We start from the raw sequence: 20285 nt of genomic DNA on the forward strand, positions 1-20285 counted from the left end.
AGCATCTGCTATATAAATTCACAAATCTCACTGTATTTAAACTTTCTGAACATAAACGTATCCTATATAAAGTACATTGATATTTCTCACAACAGCAATGGTTTTTCCAAGTTGTTAAAAAAATATACTTTGAGGAGCAACTATGTGAGAGACATTCTTTAGGTACTAAATAAAGCAAGTGAAGTCCCTGCCCATGCGGAATTTATTTTCTACAGGAAGAGGTAGATGTTCTTATTTTAAAATTTTGATATTCAGTGTTTGATATCAAACAGTAAAAGAGCTTTGCAAAGATTAGAAACATGCTGAAGTTATTGTTACCAAGGAGAAAGGGGACTGCTCTAGACCCAGTGGTTCAAGAAGAACTCTAACAGGAAATAACATTTAAACAGAAATCTGCAAGACAGGGTGGAACCCACCAAGCAGGGCTATGAAGAACCCCATTCCAGGAAGAGAGAACAGTAGGTCTTGAACAGTAAGAAGTCAATATAAGAATGAAAGCAAAGCCCACGAGGATTAGGGGAGAATACTGAGAAGGTGTTGGCGAAACTATATGCGGAATGGAATAATTAGCATGTGTGTGTGTGTGTAGGTAAGTGGGTACGTAAGGGGTTCATATTTTAGTTTAAATACCATGAGAAGACACTGGATGACTTTTAGGAGAATTGAGAGATTTTAAATAATTTATTTGCACTAGTCATAGTCATGTTTCTCTTTCTCTAATACTTTCCTTATACTTCCTCTGTTCTGGGTGGAGGGAAGTGTCTTGATATCTACATATCCTAATCTTCCTTACCAACTAGTTTCCTTTTTTTGCTTTTTGGGTTTTTTTTTTTTTTTTTTTTTTTCCTGTGCAGTAGAAGGTACTGGCAGAAATTTGGAGCGTGGAGCATGGAAAAAGCCAGCATAGCCGCATTTCCCTCTATATGGCTTAGAGTCTTCAGAGGTGACTACTTCAGTGGTTCTACTGCCTACTGAATAGCCCCTCCCCCCATTATCCTGTTGATGCCAAAAGACCTCATCTATTCAGCTCTGCTAACAAACAGGAACTTTCCTTTTTCTACCCCCCCGTTTGTAAGGTCGTTAATGATTTTGTATTGATACTGATTTCTCAATTGTCTCATGGGTCACTTTATTCCTGTAAGTATTTCTAACCCCTTTGTAATGAACTGTGAATATCAAATTCCCTCTGTTGATATCATATGGATCCTCTTTCCTGACTGTTTCATTGTTTAAGATCAGGGCACCAAACATGTGACAGAGCCAGGACTTTTTCCCTCTAGAATCTAGAACCCATCTCTGGATCCCTTGCTTTTAATTTGCTATTAGCTTAGTGACCATGATTTATAGATTGTTGGTTTTCCTATTGCCTTCCTCAGTCAGATGTTAAGGTTTATAAAATCACAGCTTTAGATGTTTAGCTGTGTGTTCCCAGCACCTAACCAAGTGTCACTAACAATCAGATCTTGATGCACAAGAATTTCTCACTCTATGATGCACAAGAATTGTTGATTATAATATCACGTGTGATCTAGTTGCCTAATTTCTAAATTGGTCATGATAAAACAAAGCCCTTGCCCGCTCTCTGTCTATATTAGACACAGACACAGAAGTCCCCTTCCTTAACTCAACTCAATACCTTGTTCTTTGCTACTTGATGCAAACTTTCCAGACTCAGTATCTGCATGCTGTATCCTTAATGTATTAAACTCCTTTGCCCATCGTTGCCATCTATAAGCCTTTTGAATCCAAGATAATACTGAATGTTTCTCTAAAATTTAATTTGGGCAATGTCATATCTTGAAATCTTTTCATTAAGCTTAAATTGTTAGAAGTAATACCAAGAGGGTCAAAAGTGAAGATAGATCTGATTGGGCAAATCAAGAAAACCTAAGTACTTTTAAGGTGCATGGAAAGTATTTTAAGCATCTTTGATCATGATAACATTAATTTTAGCATTTGTCACATGTTGGGGAAGATACTTTTAATAGTCATTGCTCTTCAAAAAAAGTGTTTTGTATTAAAGCGAATGTTAATGTCCATGTGTTTTATTAAATATTCAAGCCACCGTATTTTTGAACTTGTTCATATTACACGAAAATTACTGAAAGTCAGCTCAACTAGGGAATTGCTTTACGCATAAGTTGCAAGTGGTTTAAGGAGACTTATTTCCAACAGATTGAATTCTCATGTTTGAAAATTATGTGATTAAAAAACTATTTTATTTACCCAAACTTTACTCCAAGCCCTGTAATAAATCTTCTACTTCAAATGATACAATAATTGGTAGTTTTGTGAAATTTTTAAAGAAGTTTTGGCTTTGTAAAGCAAACCCAAGTACAGACCTTTTCTTTAGAAATAGAAATGATGCCTTCCTGAATGGAGAGGGGGAGGGAGGGGAAGAGAAAAACAGAGAAACATATTTGTTTAATCCATTATGGTTGTTATCACATTGTATTTAACCAATGTGTCTATAATTATCAAACTACGAAATGACTGAGTCAAAACAAGACAAATAAATCCACTGGCATATTTTCATAGAGAGTAGCCTAAGATGACAACACTCTCATAATTCTAGCATTAGTTGTTAGATTCTAGAAAATGAGAACAGATTGAATTCAGTAATAACTTCTCTCTCTCTCTTTTTTTTTTCTGTCTCTTCCTCTTGCTTTTTCCAACACTTCTAAAACACCTGTTTCACATAGAAAACCAAACTAACTTCAACAATTACTGTAGTTCCTCCATTACCCTTATAGCTAAGGTGTTTTCAAATCACAGATCCAAATGCACCCTGTAATCAAATACTAATTTGGTTGGACAACTGCTGGTCAGTAAACACAGGTGCTCCAAAATTGTGACTTCGTATTTTCAATAAAATACTGATCATGACTTTTTAAATACATTCGTCACAAGCATCTTCTATTTAATTGTGAAATATCAAGTCAACAGGAAGGGCTTATGTTAAAACACTAGCATGGACTCTAAAACTCCTCCAGGAGATGAATACTCAAAGCCATTAAAGACAAAATACCTTATCAATTTGAATGACAATAATAGCTTGGCACATCCATTAGCGCATTAATACTACATGAAGCCATTACATTGTTTCCACATATCTATTAATACCCTGTTTCCACAAATCTATTAATATAGTTAGTGATAATATGGAAAGCATTCAATATTTTTGAGAGCTTAAAAAGAGAAAAATTTTAAAAGATTATCTTTGGGAATTATCATGGTAGTTTTTCCTTCTATTCCAGTCCAATAAAAAAAGTATTAGCATGAAACCACTATATAATGATGCATATAATGGTTGCACAATCAAGGAAATATCCTGGAAGCTAAGCTGAAAAACACATTTTATCTAAGATGAGGGCCATGGTTTGGCAATTAGTAATTGAGTTGGGTTTCTATGCCATCTTAATCATTTATTTTCATTGTAACCCAGGCTTAAAACTCTTGAGCATTCACTTCATGACATAGAAAACAGGGATGATAACACCTACTTCACAGCTCTTACAATTATAAACCTCATTTTAGGGTTTTGCCTGTTTCTTAGAACACTGGAAGCTCCTAATAAATATCAGCTCTTTGCCACATTATTATCTCTTAAAGTACTCACAGTGATCTTCAATAGCGCAGACTTATCTTCATTGTGTAGAAAAAATGAGCAGAATTGGGCCCATGAGCACCCAAGCAGTAAGGGCCGGGGCCAATATTGGGGAATTGGCATATTGTAGTCGTTAGGTGCTCGCAGAGTGCCTGACAGAAGAAACATATAGCAACTTCAACAACAATCAAATAGCATCAATATTTTCTTTTCTTCACCATATGTTTTCCTCTTCTGACGCCTCCCTCTTAGAAGGATTGGGTCAGGCTCTGTAGAAAGTCAGCCAACAAGGCTACTATCAAAAGTCCCAAGGGAAATGGATCCCCGAAGACAGGTTATTTATACCAAGTGGCTGGGATGTGACAATATTTGACAGCACCATTTCAGTTTTATTGCTAGGTTAAAGCTGAGGAAGCCGTACCAGACATCAGACCAAGGTGATTCTGTTGTTTTAAATCTATGTTATAATCATTTGTCTCACTGGTGGTTAGGGTTCATAAAGTGGAGAAATGTAGGACATTCCCTTTGTGCTTGATTTTGGCACTTGTTTTTGACTCTGATCCTGGCCACTTACTCCACTTCAGTTCTTAAAATTGTTCCATTCTGATACTAAAAGCTTTGAGGGGCAAAGAGAGATTCAAGACCTGTCCAAGTCACTCCAGGATAAAAGAGCATTTTGGCTGCTGCTCCCATAGTATCAACCCATAACAGGACTGTTTTTGATTTTTCAACATCCTACCCAAGAGCCAGTGTGCAGAAGTCAGACTTCGGTCTTCATTTTTATTTGTAACTTGGTTTGATAAGTGTCTCACACACGTAACCAAGAATTATTTTCTCCCAAAAAAGAAAAAAAAAAAGTCGAAAGCAATCTATAATTTTTATCTTCAAATTTGAAGTTTAAAATAAATTAGAAATAAATCATCATTAATTGCAGCTGATGGTAATATGCCACTTCATTAGGTGTTTTTCTCCTTTTTAAAAAACACATACAGGAGTTCTCATCGTGGCTCAGTGGTAACAAACCTGATTAGTATCCACGAGGACACGGGTTCGATCCCTGGGCCTCGCTAAGTGGGTTAAGGATCTGGTGTTTCTGTGAGCTGTGATGTAGGTCACAAATGTGGTTTGGATCCCACGTTGCCATGGCTATGGCGTAGGCCCACAGCTACAGCTTTGATTCATCCCCTAGCCTGGGAACTTCCATATGCCATGGGTGTGGCCCTAAAAAGACAAAAAACAAACAAGCAAACAAAAAACAAACATAATGGGATTCAGCAGGTAGTGTTAGATAATTCAAGGAATCCCTTAATAAAGGCACATCGTAAGTAAAGTTAGCAAGTAATAATGGTCCCTCCAATCTTAAGTATCCCCATAGATCACAGGTGTGTTTATCAAGCTTTGAGCACAAGGCATAAGGGAGCTATGTGACATAGTTTCATATCAGTGCAGTTTCCAGACATTGTTTTTTTCATGCTTGCAATTTAAATGTTATGGCTAGAAGCTGGTATTTTCTAGTTGTAAAAAGGCTGTCTGGTGTCTTTTTGGCTTAGATGAGAACACGACCCCCAATCCTCACCAAGCTTCTGCAGCATCTTTACTCTTTCATGTGTCACTCTCTAGGGTAGCTTGAGAAGAAAGTTCAGAGAAAAGGTCATATTCTGGGCGGACAGCTTGCATCTGTCTAAAAGGAAACTTCATTTGTTTCCGCTTTATGCTATTTATTTGAAAAGGGGTGTTTAAGTGATATTTGCTTGCTTCTTGCTCTACCAGTGGAAAAAAAAATCACATGCCATAGTCAAACATGTCAGTGGAAAGACTCAAGGAGTTTGAAGTAGTTTCGAAATCTGATAGTAAAAAGAAAAAAAAAATGCAAGGCATTTTTCCTGCTGTGGAGAGGTAGTTATTGTTGAAATTATTAAATCAGTATTTCAGTAATGGATGTTTTTTAGAAACATACAACTAGTCTACATTTCCAAATGAGTCCAACCAATAGCATAGGTAGCAAATAGCTGATGTTTGGGATCTAGTGTTGAAGCAGGTATGCTGAAATGTAAATTCTTAAATATCACTGCTGATCCTATACCTTTATTTAACATTTTCGGGAAGTTTCCGTAGTGGCTCAGTGGTAACGAGCCTGACTAGTATTCATGCAGATGGGGGTTTGATCCCTGGTGTCCTTCAGCGGATTAAGGATGCCGTGAGCTGTGGTATAGGCTGCAGACACGGCTCCAACCTGGCATTGCTGTGGCTATGGTGTAGGCCAGCAGCTGCAGTTCTGATTTGACTCCCAGCCTGGGTACTTACTTATGCCACAAATGCAGCCTTAAAAAGCAAAAAAAACCAAAACAAAACAAAACAGAAAAAAACACATTTTCAGAGGTCAATTGAGGCGTATTTGTCAAACTTTATGTGCACACAGCTTTTATGTCAGTAAATCTGCAAATACAATTTCATCCTACAGACGTCTTTACCCATTTCTGACAGTTAATGTATAAGGACATTCGTTGTGACATTGTTTGTAATTGTTATCTATTTATGAACATTTGTATTATTTTCAAGTTTTTCACTGTTGAAATAAAATATAGTGCATTAAAAGGTGTAATATATAGCCTATAAAAATGAAAAAAGCCTATATAGTTGACAAATAAAGACAGTTACACCTGCATAAAATTCACAAAGAAAAAAATAGTACAAGGTGATGTCTACAAGAGAAGTTAATTAAATTAACCTCTTTGGGTTTAATGTCTGGCTCCATTTAATAAGTGTATAATGTCGTTACCTAAAGTCTTTGAGCATTGGATTCTTCCTCTGTTCATGTAATCCTGAAAATGGTCACCATAGGTAGGTTTTATACAAATTTAAAGAATTAATTCTGGGCAGTGAGATAGGTGAAGAAAATTGACTTTTTCTTACATGACTATTAAAATGTTAAAGTTAAGTATAGAATTGTAGGAGTATGTTTAAATATTCAAAACAAAATTTGCGAATGAACATCGTGCCGCAGACATCATTATAAAGTGAAATTTGATAACTTAATGAATGAATGAACCATATTTCTAGTGGTTTGAAGCATTTTATACATTCCCTGTTCTGAGGATTACCTTTGCTGCTGAGCTATTAAATATAATTCTCACACCAGATCTTTTTCTTCAAGGTTAAGAATGTCTTATTTTTTTGATAAATATATTGAGTCCCCCAACCTATGTAGTGCATGAATCAAAAGTGCCATGAACTTTGTTCATGGATTTCAAAAAATAAGTTAAAATTACAGACTACAAATGCCTCTAGATTAATAAATATGAAAATTTTATGAAGAGCATTAAATAATTTGAATCTCAGAAAATGATATTACCAATAATAATAATGGAATAGTGCTTTCAACTAGGAAATTTCTCAACATATGTTAACTAAGGTATCATACCTCATTTAATCCTTACCATTTTATACTTGGGAAACATGGAGTGAGAGGGTTTTAAATCACACAATTCTAAATATGGACATGCAGATGTATTAGATTCAGGTCTTCTCTAAGTGTGATATAGTAGAGCTTTCCAGTGGTTTTCTAACCCTACTTATTTCTTCTAGTTAAATGACTATGAATATCATTTCAGGAATAGTTATCTATGTATATAAATTCATACGTTATGGCATTTTTTTTTCCTAAGAAAATATTGTAAATGTATATCTCAATGTGATCTTTAGACCAAGTTTCAAAGCATATGCTGGCAGCCAATAATAATATTATGACAATAAATAATTGGTCCAATATTGACATCAAACTTCACTTATTATAATATGTAAAAGGAAAGAAAGTAAAAACAAAGGAGGAAAAAAACTGCCCTTAGCCAGTTGGAAATTTGTAGCATTAATGAAATCAACCTAATTTTAATTCCATTGAAAGGCTTTGATCCACAACAATAATGGCCTGAAGATGATAAACCAATTACATCAGAAGCCTTGAGGAAAAAGAATGTGTCCCTTAACCACTGGAGGGAGCAGGGATAAAAACTGCATAGATGAAACACTCATTTTCTAAGATCTACATCTTTCACAGGCAGTCAAGATTTATCAACCATTTTTTTTAAAATCAGCAGAACATTGTTTTTGCTTTTGAGAGTTGAATGGATAAATAATGATTTCAGTTATTTATTCATTCCTCCGTCTGATCCTTCATGTATCCATTCATTCATGAATGATGTATTTATTCATTAAGTATATAGTTAATATTTATGGTGTGCCTGGCACTGTGCTAATTGCTTCAGAAAGAGCAGGAGAGCAAATGGAGCCACTGGACTGTGATCTTCAGAAGAAGAACTTTTGACTTCTGGATTTGTTTAGATGGATTTGTTTAGATGGATTTGAGTCTGTCAGTCATAGTCTTGACATGAAAATGGGGAGCACTCAAATTAGGTAATTTGAGAAGAATGTTAAAACAGGCTGTGTGAAAAGGCTACCAGTAGCATTTAGAGAAAGAAGTAGTGTCAAGTATAATACCACAGTGGCTTGTAATGGTGGGAATACATTACCACTTCTGAGCCTGAGGGAGCAAGGATAGAAATCCATTACCAGAATGCTAAGAGGAGTTGTCCAAAGGAGATTTGGCCATAAATAGCCAGATCATGGAAACATAGGAAATAAAGCCCTGGGAAATAAATGCCTCAATTCACTTTGATTTTCTTCCCATATTTGTCATGAGTTTGACTCAACCACAGTCTTGAGCATGGGAAAACCCATTGAGGCACTGTCCAAGTTATCCTTCTGGGATAGAGAGCAGGTAAAGATGAGAAGAGAATGGGTCGAGGACTGGATGGATGAAACCCAGCAACTTAGAAGACATTTAAATACGTAGAACTTAATTTTCTTCATATACATGCAGGCAATAAGCATTTTTCTCCCTCCCCTATCATCTCCACCCAACCTTCTGGAATGCATAAAACAAGCTGGGGTAATAAAAAAAAAAATTAGTGTGTTCTCGTCTTTGTGTTGCATTGAGTAACTTTTTCAAACTAGCGTAGCTGTGGTTGTGATTCCTTATTAGAAAAAGCCATTTTTATTTTGTTAAAGTTTCAGCCAGTGTCCAGTCAATTCTTGATGAACACGGTTCACTCATTTGTTCAGAGTGATGCTTAGTAAAGTAAAACTGAATAGAGGAAAGAGGGAGAAAATGGTGTAATGTGAGAGGAGGAGACTAGACAGATTGTTTCCTTTGGTCCAGGGAGAGCTAGTTTTGTCTCAGTGAGTGATGAATGCCAGTGAGAGTGACCCAAAGTCTGGATTCAAGGACAGATGTTCTTTGAGAAGATTAACATCAGTTGAATATTAGAATGGCAAATTCTGCTCTTCTTCCCTCACACCATGTGTCTTTAATCTGTTAAAAAGTGATATGGCCTGTATTCTTCTGCATTCTGATGTTTGTGTGTGTATTCATGTGTGTGTGTGTGTGTGTGTGTGTGTGTGTGTGTGCAAGAATGTGATTCCTGGAAGTGAGATTCTGAATTCCACTAGTAAAACTGTAATGCTAGTGTTACATTTAAAATATGTGTTATTATGTTAAAACAACCAAGTCAGAAGGTATTTTTCAGATATTAAGTGAGATAAAATGTGTTCAACCTTTGTCAAGGCCTGGAGTATAGCAACTATTAAACACAGAGTTCTAAGAGGCGATAGGGAAAAGGAACTATTTATTCCTGGCTTCTGCATGTGAACACATCTGATTGAGATCTATCGTTTTAAAGCATTTTGATCCCTAAAGTCACAAATTAGTAACAGATGTCAAGGCTAAACCGTGTCTCTCACAGATATCTATGTGAGACCAGAAAGCGTGTTCCTCCTATTTAAAGGGCAAAAATTCTGCTTTAAGGAAAGGTCACTTATGTGTGGAAACCAAATACTCTGAAGCTATTCTGGTTAGCCACATGGAAGGAGAAGGGACTTTTGCATAAACTGCATAAAACATTTAAGTTCAGTATAGATATGTGAAATGTCACTAAGATACTGTGTTTGAATTGAGACAGATATGAACTCAAATTCCAGCTTCATCAATCATTACTGCACAGTCTGGGGCAAGTAAATTAGTATTTCCTGGTCTGCTTCCTAATATAGGTGTTTTTCATCACCCTTTTATGGGAACTTTGAGCAGTTTAGGGGCATTTTGTTTATTTCTGTGTCCGGTGGCTTACATAGGTAACCATAGAATCATCATCGTATCTTTCTCTTCATTATAAGAATTGGCTACCTATGGAAAATAGTAATATTTGTTATGCATGAAACACAGTGCTACATATGCTAGACTTTATTCAATTACTTCACCTTCAGATTATTTTCTCTTCTGTTCTATGCCTACATTATGAGATAATGCATATGGCTAAAGCTAACATTTGCAATAAAGTCCGACATGACTTACAGAGTTAGTAACCACTTGGTTACTCGGTAAGTATTGTTCCACCTTAAAAATTGTGCTTTATTCATCCTCTTGATGGAAACCTCAGCGATACCAGTCCCTGCTAGAACTTGTTATGACATTGACTGCAGGTCTAATAACTTGATATGTATAGCCTTCCAAGCTTGGAACATGGACTGAGGCAAGAATCCTGCTTTCTCATTCTCTCTTTGATCATTTCCCCTTTACTAATAGAGGTTTCTCTCACTCACTGTACTTGCTTCATTGCAAGTCTTTATTAATATCATGTACTACTAACGCTGATTAATGTAATCTTGCTACATCCATTGAAACAGTCTTCCTCATGGCTATTCGTTCATGCTGATTACCCAGGATCCAAATCCAATAGGTTAATGTGAAGGGCCAGGTGAAGCCTGAACATGCAGCAGGGTACAATATTGAAAAGTAGCATAGGTAGCATAGGAGATCCTCTCTTTTTTTCTTTTTTGCTTTTTCAGGGTCACACCTGCAGCATATGGAAGTTCTGAGGCTAGGGGTTGAATCAGAGCCGAAGTTGCCAGCCTAGACCACAGCCACAGTAATGTGGGACCCCAGACGTGTCTGTGGCCTACACCACAGCTCACGGCAATGCTGGATCCTTAACCCACTGCGTGAGGCCAGGGATTGAACCTGCATCCTCAGGATACTGCTCAGGTTTGTAACCAGCTGAGCCTCAATAGGAACTCCCTGGAAATATTTGTTTTTATTTTTTGAAAGTGAAAGAAAATTTGCATTTGACTGTACAATACATACATATATACTTAAAAATTTTATTATGCATCATTTGAAAATGTTGTAGATATCTACATATAATCTATTTACTAATTTGTTTAATCCTAGAACACACAGAAAGTAAGAAATTCATGTCAGAGTTAACTTACATCACTGTAACATTTTTTTTTTATTTTTTTTGTAACATTTTTAAAAACCTACTAATTAGAGTCCAATATTTGTTTACACTTCTATAAATAGTATGCTCAAAAGTTAATTTCTGATTTCACCTTTCAGTGAGGTTATGCTATTCATTTGAAATAGTTTTGATTCATTTGTTTTTGTGATGTTAGAGTTTGTACCCAGCCCTGCTGGTTTTTAAAACATGTATTATTCTTGAATTTGCAAAACATTAATATGTTCCAGAAGTCAGAACTGTATGAAAGGTGCATTTAGAGATGTGTCTTCACCCCCTCCCCACGTTTCTTCATTTTTTTTGTGTTTACATATATGTTAATGTTTTAAAATTAAAATATAGTTGATTTACAATGTTCTATCAATTTCTGCTGTACAGCAAAGTGACCATTCTTTTTCTCATATTATCTTCTATCATATTCTATCACAGGAGATTGGATATATAGAAGGACCTCATTGCTCACCATTTTAGATGTAAGAGTTTGCGTCTACTAATCACGATCTTCATTTTTTTGAACAAAATGAGCACATACCAATATATTTCCTATTTTCTCTTCTAGAGATACTTGTATGTACATTGTTTTTACACTTAACAATATATCCTAGAAATATCTCCATATTAGTTCATAGGATTTCTTTTTTTTTTTTTTTACAGATGTGCAGCAGTTCATTTTGTAAATGCACCAAAATTTTGTCAGCCACTCCTTAGTGTAAGGACATATTGGAGATTATAAACAATGCTACAATGAAGTACTTTATGCATATATATCCCCATATTGTTAAGTATCATTTTAGGGTAAATTTCTTCTCCTTTTATAGCAAATGTTAGACAGTATGTTATTTTTACAGAGCAAGACCAGGAGCAGTGTGGAGCCCCGTAGCGCCTTTCTGTGCTGTGTTTTCTCATTTTCAGAATTTACAACTATATACTCAATCCTGAGAAGGGGTCTGGGTGAAAGAACCCTCAGGATCAAGACCTTGCAGTTTCGACATACTCAGAAAGATGTATAGGAGTGTAAGAGGTCCACTCTGGAGACGTCCCACATCTTCTGATGTAAATACTCCTGGCACCTCTTGAGGCTTGATTAGGTCTCCTCCTCTGTTCTTCTTCTTCCATCAAAGCTCTTGATATTCTACATTATAATCATTGATTTTCTTGTCATTCTCTCCTTCCTTTAGAGAAATGAGTGCATCTTATTGAACTCTTATCAAATGTCTGGAGCTGTTGTAGATGCTTAGGGATTCAGAGATGCATAAATGCAAGTGAATGAACATAAGGTAAAGGTTAAAAGTTGAGGAGAACAGGTAACCTGTACCTCATGCATCTGAGTTTTACTCTCTCTCATGCCAGATGCTTAGTACAAAGTGGTGCATGTTAAAATGCAAATTATTTCCTCCTCTCTTCCAGAGATGTAAGGGGAGGAGGCTATCACCTCCTTGCTACCTATCAGTCCAGGAAAATTTGAACCAAGTAGGTCACAAACCATGTGTAGATGTGGATTTTCACCTAGAGAAGTGACTTTCTCATGCCTTTATATGATACTAAGAAATACATAAAAGATCTTGAGAGTGGAAGCAAGATTTTCTGAGGCTGCTCTTGTAGAAGACACATTGATAATGATATATTATATTTGATACTATCATTACTGCATAAAAAATGGTCTACTCAATTTTCCATTGATTGCATGAGGAAAAGAGATATAAATTACAAGTGCTTAAGGGTATAAAAAATGTAGCTTTATTTTTAGGGATGCTTTAACCTTAAGCAAAATATAGGTTGTGTTGGTGGAATTCCCTGGTGGCTCAGTGGGTAAAGGATCCTGCATTGTCACTGCTATGGCTTGGGTTTGAAGTCTGACGCAGAAACCTCTGCAGTCCATGGGTGTGACAAAAAAAAAAAAAAAAAAAAAAAATATATATATATATATATATATATATATATATATATATATATATATGTTATTGAGTAGAGAAACTGCTGTGGTGATGGTTTGTAAAATAAATGGCCTTTTACAATCTCTTTGGTCTTTTCTATGGAAATTTGTAATGGAAAGATATTTGCCCAATTTCCCTTGGGTTAAGGGATTTCCTGTTCCCCACCTCACGTGGTATTTTTGGACTGCCAATCACAGTGCCACCAGTGGTTGCAGGTATGAATGAATAACTTGGTTTGGGGCAACCCTGGTACCCTCTGTGTCTACAACTATTGGCCTAAGTACGGTAGACTAGAGAAGTACCCTTGAGAGTTATTTCAAAGTTCATGATACAGTAAACATGGAAAAGCAAGTTTCAAGAACCACTTAAACCTGATGTCACTTTTGGCCATTTTGCAAACTGTGTGAAGAACATCTCTTTAAGAATGAAGGCTCCACAGAAGAAAGTGGCACCAAGAAATACTGCCCTGAAAACGTTAGAGCACCTGGATCTAGCTGAGCTTAACTTATCCCTTAACTGTCGAGTTAGATAAGCCAATACATTTCTCACTTTCATTTATTTCTATTTTATTTCTATACAACTTTCTAAAATTAGTAAATGTTTTCATTCATTAGAGGTATCTTGTTTAAACTGTATTAAGTAAATGAGTAAAAATAAATATCTAGAATTCCCTTTGCTAAATATGACCTTTCTCTATTATTCTGACTTCTCTTAGATTTTAGACTAAGGCTTTTTGTAAAAAACTAAATGTATATGTGTATATACACACACACACACACACACACACATATATATATACATATGTACAGGTGGAAGTGAGGTTACAGGAATAAAATATATTTAACATTAGATTATATTTGTGTCATGAAAATAATGTTCTGGGGGACAGAAAACTTGGGTTTTAATTCTGGCCCTACCTTTGATTTTTCTTATGAGATTTAGTGAAATAAGTTTCATTTACTCAGATAAGTAGAGGGTCAACCAACCACTGATTCCAAATCAAGTTTCTGCATTCATAAAAAAGTCTACAGAGATAATAATGAGGTTCCTTGCCCTATTTTCCAGAATAAATTTTTAAAAGCTATTAAGAATCATAGATGTAGCTGGGGAAATTCCTGTCCAAATCAGATCATCCTCATATTTTTACTTATATGCATGTTCTCATTTGAACTAAACCTAATAACTTTGGCTTTCGCATGTAAACAAAAAAAACATTATGATTTGTGGGTTGTGTATGCCTTTGATTAATAATAAATTGGTAGTCAATTAGTTTTTAATAAACTCCATGGGTCTGGAAGACCACAGCCAGATGGTCCTTTGGTTCCTGACCTTTATTTTCACAACAAAGGTCTTTGTATTATTGTCTTTTCTCTTTTGAAATACTTCAGATTATCCTAAAGAAAAGTATGAGTTTTGGTGAGCTCTAAATTGGAGTTTTGCATCTACATTTATAAATAACTGGTCAAGTATTCCTTTGAACATTAATTTCATCACCTTTAAAATGAGATTACTGATACCTACAGCACCGAATTGCTGTAAAGTATGAATGAGATTTTTGTTTGGCCTATTGTTGATAGTTTAATATATTAGCTCTCCTTCCAGCTCCAAGATTTTTTGATGTCTCATTTCTCCCTTGATTCTCATATAGTCTAAATCATGCTACATCATAGGCATCTACTGGGTTAAAAAAAAGTGCTATTTTATTGAAAATGGGTTCATAAAACTTAGACAGTTTTGGTAATGGAACACTATTGGAATTTGTGTACCCTATAAAAGCTATAAGACCAAGACCTGTCATTCACATCACTGGTATATCAAACGAGAATGGCACAGAAGTACTACAAATACCCAACTTGTATAAAATATCTAGGATGAGAATTTAATTGAACTTCCTTTAATGATGTGTTAACATTTAAAAGTCAAGAAAGCCAAAAATGATCTGACCTGGTTAAGACCTTTTGTCTGTGTGGCAAATCTGATGTACAAACTGCAGCAAGTTATAGGACGATACACCTTACTGCGAGGGCACTGCTAGCAAAGTAAGACTTTTTCAGAGAGGAGCAGATCAGGGATGTTTCTGAAAAAGACAACAGACTAAAACTTCTCCTAAGATCTAAAGGCAATCGTAAATATATTACTGCAGCCCTAAAACTGACTCGCTTGTATGCCAGCTTTCATGGGTTTCACAAATTATCTGTAAAACTTAGAAGATTTCAAGAGAAATTTGCAAATCACTAAGAACTCTCAAAAGATAAACACCTTTGTAAGGTGAACGTGTAAGTGCATAGATGATCAAAGTGGACCCACATTTTCAAAATCCAGATTTCTTTCTGAGGCTAATATCAAAACGTACTGATCCATTCAGAATCTGAGGAAGTCCACAAACACATTACCAACAATAATTCACCTATGGACACATAATGCAGATTTTTTTTGGGGGGGGGGCATTGGAGACACCTTAAATCTCACAGTTTCTTTAGATAAATAACCTATGTTTACTTTTATCAGCGAGACTGTTGATCATTGTGTCAATCTGTTAATAAAATGCGTATCAGTAATTGGCCTTTCTTGGCAATAGCTGTAACTGTCACAACCCCAAAGAGGAATCCTGGGAGAGCTGGAATAAGTATTTGGTTGAAGGTTCCTAGTCTCAATCTTGTCATGGACCTAGGGCCATCCCTGAAGTATGTGAGAGCCTAGGCACTGGATTCAATGTGGGATCTGGGCTCAGGGCGCCCTGCTCATTTGTCACTGCCAGCCTGGTGGCTCCCAGGCACTAGCAAGGAGTTAGAAAATTTCCTGAATGATACTCTAAAGTATAGAGGCCCCTGAGGCACAAGGCTCCAAATACAGGTTCCACCAATTTGATCCAAAGTTATACTACATCCAAGGATAGATATCTCAAAGGAGAGACTTACACCAAATAACCACCAAAATACCAACATGAAGTATAAAACCTCAGTAATAGAAACAGAGAATTGAATGATATTTCTCAAGGGCTCTGGGGAGAGGGGAATGGAGTGATGTAAGTTGGGAGATACAAATTTTCAATTAGGAGGAATTCCCACTGTGGCACAGTGGGTGAAGGATCAGCATTGATGCAGCTGTGGTGTAGGTCTCAGCTGTGGTCCGGGAACCTCCATATGCTGCAGGTGCAACCGAAAACAAAAACAAAAAAAATTTCAATTATGAGAAGAATAAGTTCTGAGGATCTCAAATACAACATGACTGTAATAGAAAAAATAAAAATCATTAAAAAAATAAGAATAAAATACAACATGGTGTCTGTAGTTCAGAATATGGAATTGTATACATGAAAGCTGCTTAGAGCAAATCTTAAGCACTCTTACCCCCCCCCACACACACAGTTAATTGTATAAGGCAATGTGTTAATTATCTTGATCTGGTTTTGCACTTTAAATATATACAGTGTTGCATATGTTCCTACATTAAGGTTTTTTAAAAGCTGTTGAAACAAAAACTTTGCTAAGAAAAAAAAATCCTTGCTCTAGTGTGTTGGAAATGGGAAAAGTTCTGACTTCTGTAATTTTATTTTTTAATAAAATATCTTTGCAGGGCAAGAATATACATGCTCTATATACTTACTATACAGGGCCCTTAGTCTGTACCAGTGGTTTTTGGTCTAGGATGATGTTGATATTGCCCTTCCAGGGAACATTTATTAATGCCTGGTGGCATTATCTGTGTGTTACAATTAGGAGGAACAGCGGACATCCACGGATTTAGGCCAGGACAGTATCTTCATATCCTATGTGTAAAAATGGGCATATTAATTCGATTACTCCTATCACCTAGCAATTAAAGAAGATAGGCTAGGATACTCAACAGGTCTATCTCACTCCCTACACAGTCCCTGACTTTTAGACTTTTTTTCATGTATCTAATCTGATACTTCATAAAAGGAATTTTATGAGTATACTTTCACAGTCCTGGGAGTAGCTCTTTGTCACGCCCTTGTGACACCAATCTCCCACCATCAAATTTTGAAACCTTCCCACTCTGCCTACCTTCTTCATCCATACGCTTTGTTTTACTGATGGACTAAGGCTTTAGTTTCTATTGTAGAATGGAACCTTGTGGTCTCTTTTTGAATTGAATGCTGAAGAAACTTCAGCTTTAATTAAAATGATAGTATCACCATTTAAAAGCTAAAATACCTACAAGGGCACAAGGAATAATGGCCCGGTTTTATGTGGCTTAGCAGGCTGCCTATCGCAAGAATACTTACTTATGTGCCTGGTTTGCTTTGAGAAAGAGGAAGGCTGCTTTTCTAAAGATATGACTTCTGGATCTGATTGCTTCTGTGAAGAACATTTAAAGAGGGTTAGGCACCTCTGGCTGGAAAAAAATCGCTTTGTGTTAAAAGTTTCATAGGATGACAGCAGTGTAAGTCCCACTGACTTTTCCTGAGCAAACTTAGTGCTTACGGGTTGTTAGGAACATAGCTGTCCCAGAGCTACAACAGGTGTAGGGCAGGTGGGTCCTGTTGTGCCCTCATGAAGGGTGACCTGGACAAAGGAAGGGCTTTGAAACAAAAGTAAGTTGATTTAAAAAACAAAAACAAAAACAAACAAACAAAAAAACCACCTTATGATTTCCTTAATCCTCAATCTCAGCTAATAATCTTGCTTTTTATTTCACCTAGAAAATGCAAGGACTTCCACATGACCAAACTGTCATGTTTATCCATCTCTATGTATAGTCCCCTACATAGATCTGCATTCTGTTAATTAATTTGGATTTACTGTCAACTCATATAAATCAATCCTTCCACCAATGTACTAGATTCCATCCCTTCTCTTCTCTAATTTCCATCATAGTGGTAATTCTTCTCTTCCTTTGTTGCATTATTAAACCCGACTCCCCTTCACCCTGGTAAATCTTCTGCAAGCTTACATCAAAATGCTTTTAACTTCTCCACAAAAAAAAAAAAAAAAAAATGTGTTTGCATCTCACATCACATCTCCTACCTCATTGCTTTGTGGCCTTTTTGTCAGACTCCTGGAGAGAATGATCCTGATAAAATGTAAATGAAATCATGTAATTCCACTGTTCAACACCCTCCAAAATCTTCAGCTACTTTCTGACCTCACTTCTCACCCTTTCTTCCCTCCCTGTTCACGTCTCCTCATTGACAGGACTCCAGTTTTTTCCCACCTCAGGGTCACTGTATTTGCTGTTCCCACTGCTTGAAACACTCTTCCTCCAAACAGCAGGGGAGATTACGTCCTCACTTCTTCATATCACTGTTAAAATGTGCTTCTTGTTGGTAAAGTCTTCCTTGATAACCTCAGGTAATATAAAGCCCCCCATCCTTCAGCATTCTTTATCTTCCTTGCCAGAGTTCATTGCTGGCACAATCAAATGTGTTACATATTTTTTTGCTGGGTCACAATCCAATGTGTTATATATTTATTTGTTGATTGTTTGCTTCAGTAATAGGATGGCAGTTTCCATCGAGGTGGGGACTTCATTCCTGGTCTATTGCTGTATCCTCTCTACCTCACAGTGTTTAGTTTGGCTTGACAGGGGAGATGATTGGAATAGGGTGGTAAATAGTAACTAGATGGAACCAGAACAAAGATTATTAGCTCAGGGACATCCCTCTCTGTGATTACTGAGACTATATGGCAGTTTCATTTCCACTCTGGAGTTACATTTGTCCAGCAGTAGGTGTATTTAGGTCCAAAGCCATGTGTCGTTTTCCAAAGATAATACTTGAAACATTGGCATATTTGTATCCCCTGGGAACTCCATTTCTAGCCTCTATGCATCTCTTCCTCTATTTATTTATACCATGTCTTTAGATAGATTCTGGGGACATGTGATCATTTGAGCTGTCACAGTGCCTAGTTATTTTTGAATCCCCAGCAAAGAGCCTAAATGGGACCAAGATATATGATGGGCCTGCCCAACGTCTCATTTGCATATAGAGCCAAGATGCTTCCAAAGAGCGAACTTATCATTCTAAGCAATAAAACCAAAGGCGTCAAAGTTAACCTAGAAGCACAGCCTTGGTTTTTCGATGTCACAGTGTCCTCAGACAGAAGAGGTAATCATGCTGCTGTCCACATCAAGGGTTTGAGATGTTCTGTGACAAGGCTGGGCTCTTCTTCTTCTCTGTATCATGATCTGTTAATGGGCATCCGCAACAGTCCTTTCTTGGACACCCTAGTTTAAGGGTGTACTCACCCTAGTTTAAGGGTGAAGCCAGGAGTACTCACTCTGGCCTATGAAGAGGTCCCCTTTCCATGGAGAGCTCTCTAGCCAGGCCTCCAGAGCCTCAAGGCTGGTTCAGTCACACTTCCTCAGAGCTGACCAGAGCCCCACTCACACACTCTTACATTCTTCCTGCAGTGTTCTAAGGTGCTGTTGGCTACCTCATATATGTTTCAGAGGAGAACAAACTCTCTCTTCAAGAGCTGAGATAACACTCAAAACCCAGATCTAGGGGTTAAAGACACCGTCCTCTGAAGACAGAAGCTCATATGCACTCCCAGGGCACCCAATACAGGCTTCAGCAGCCAGGATGCAGTCTCTGGCCTCTGCCAGACATCCTCTTTCCTTACCACGTGGTATTTATCTGCAGAGGTCTTTGACTCTCAAAGACCTGGGTCTAAGTCAAAACATGTCTTGGCCATGGGCAAGACCCCTGGTTCATATGAGAGGATTGCCAGCAGAAGCAGCAATGCCAGAATAGACACTATGCAGATGCCTCAATAGATACTATGAAAACATCTGTTTAGTTTCATTTGCTGTCTACTGTCAGTTCACAAGAGCCTGGTAGAGTGGATAATGCAAAAGAAAAGAGAAAAATGAAAAAGAGAAATTCCTGGGCTCTCCTAGAAATCCTTAGAACCTGGACACCTTTATCTCGGTCCAGCATTAAAAGGTAAGGGTAAGCATGAACAAAACCAACTTTACAAAAACTACAGGACACTCCCTCAAGGAGGTTTCCCTTTACACCTCAGTAATTTCATCATCAACGCAGACAATTACAGTTTAAAAAGCAAACAAATTACAGTTTACATTGTCAATGCTCCTATATAGAGGATCACCAATTATTTCAACTGGTTTCTGTTTTTCTGTCTCTTCCTAGAAATGTTTTTATCTTTTATACTTCCTGCAACAAATAATTAAAGTGGTAGAAATAGACAAATTCATAATCAAAAATAGACTTAAGGAGAATATTATCAGGAAAAAGGAACTGGGAAAATCCTCAGGAGGACTTCGCTTCAGCAAGAAGGGAGTCACAGGGACTATGAAGGAAATGAAGTAGTCACTTCTGTGCTGGTAAATGGCAGAAATATTTTTGGTACTGGAGTCTCAATAGACAAGAGTGTTTCTGTGAAGGGAAATACTTTTCTCTCTCATGGT

At 36.8% G+C, this 20285-nt stretch overlaps 1 long non-coding RNA gene across 2 annotated transcripts in view; it reads left to right on the forward strand.

Annotated features, from left to right (window-relative positions):
• Positions 1 to 20285, forward strand: part of LOC146402255 (uncharacterized) — a 912822-nt gene that overhangs the window by 638673 nt on the left and 253864 nt on the right. The window lies entirely within an intron of this gene.

Source organism: Sus scrofa, chromosome 6 (genome assembly GCF_054392235.1).
Source record: "Sus scrofa isolate SSC_HxYL_T2T_F1_AM1 chromosome 6, Sscrofa_HxYL_maternal_Yorkshire_Landrace_v2.0, whole genome shotgun sequence".
NCBI lineage: Eukaryota > Metazoa > Chordata > Mammalia > Artiodactyla > Suidae > Sus > Sus scrofa.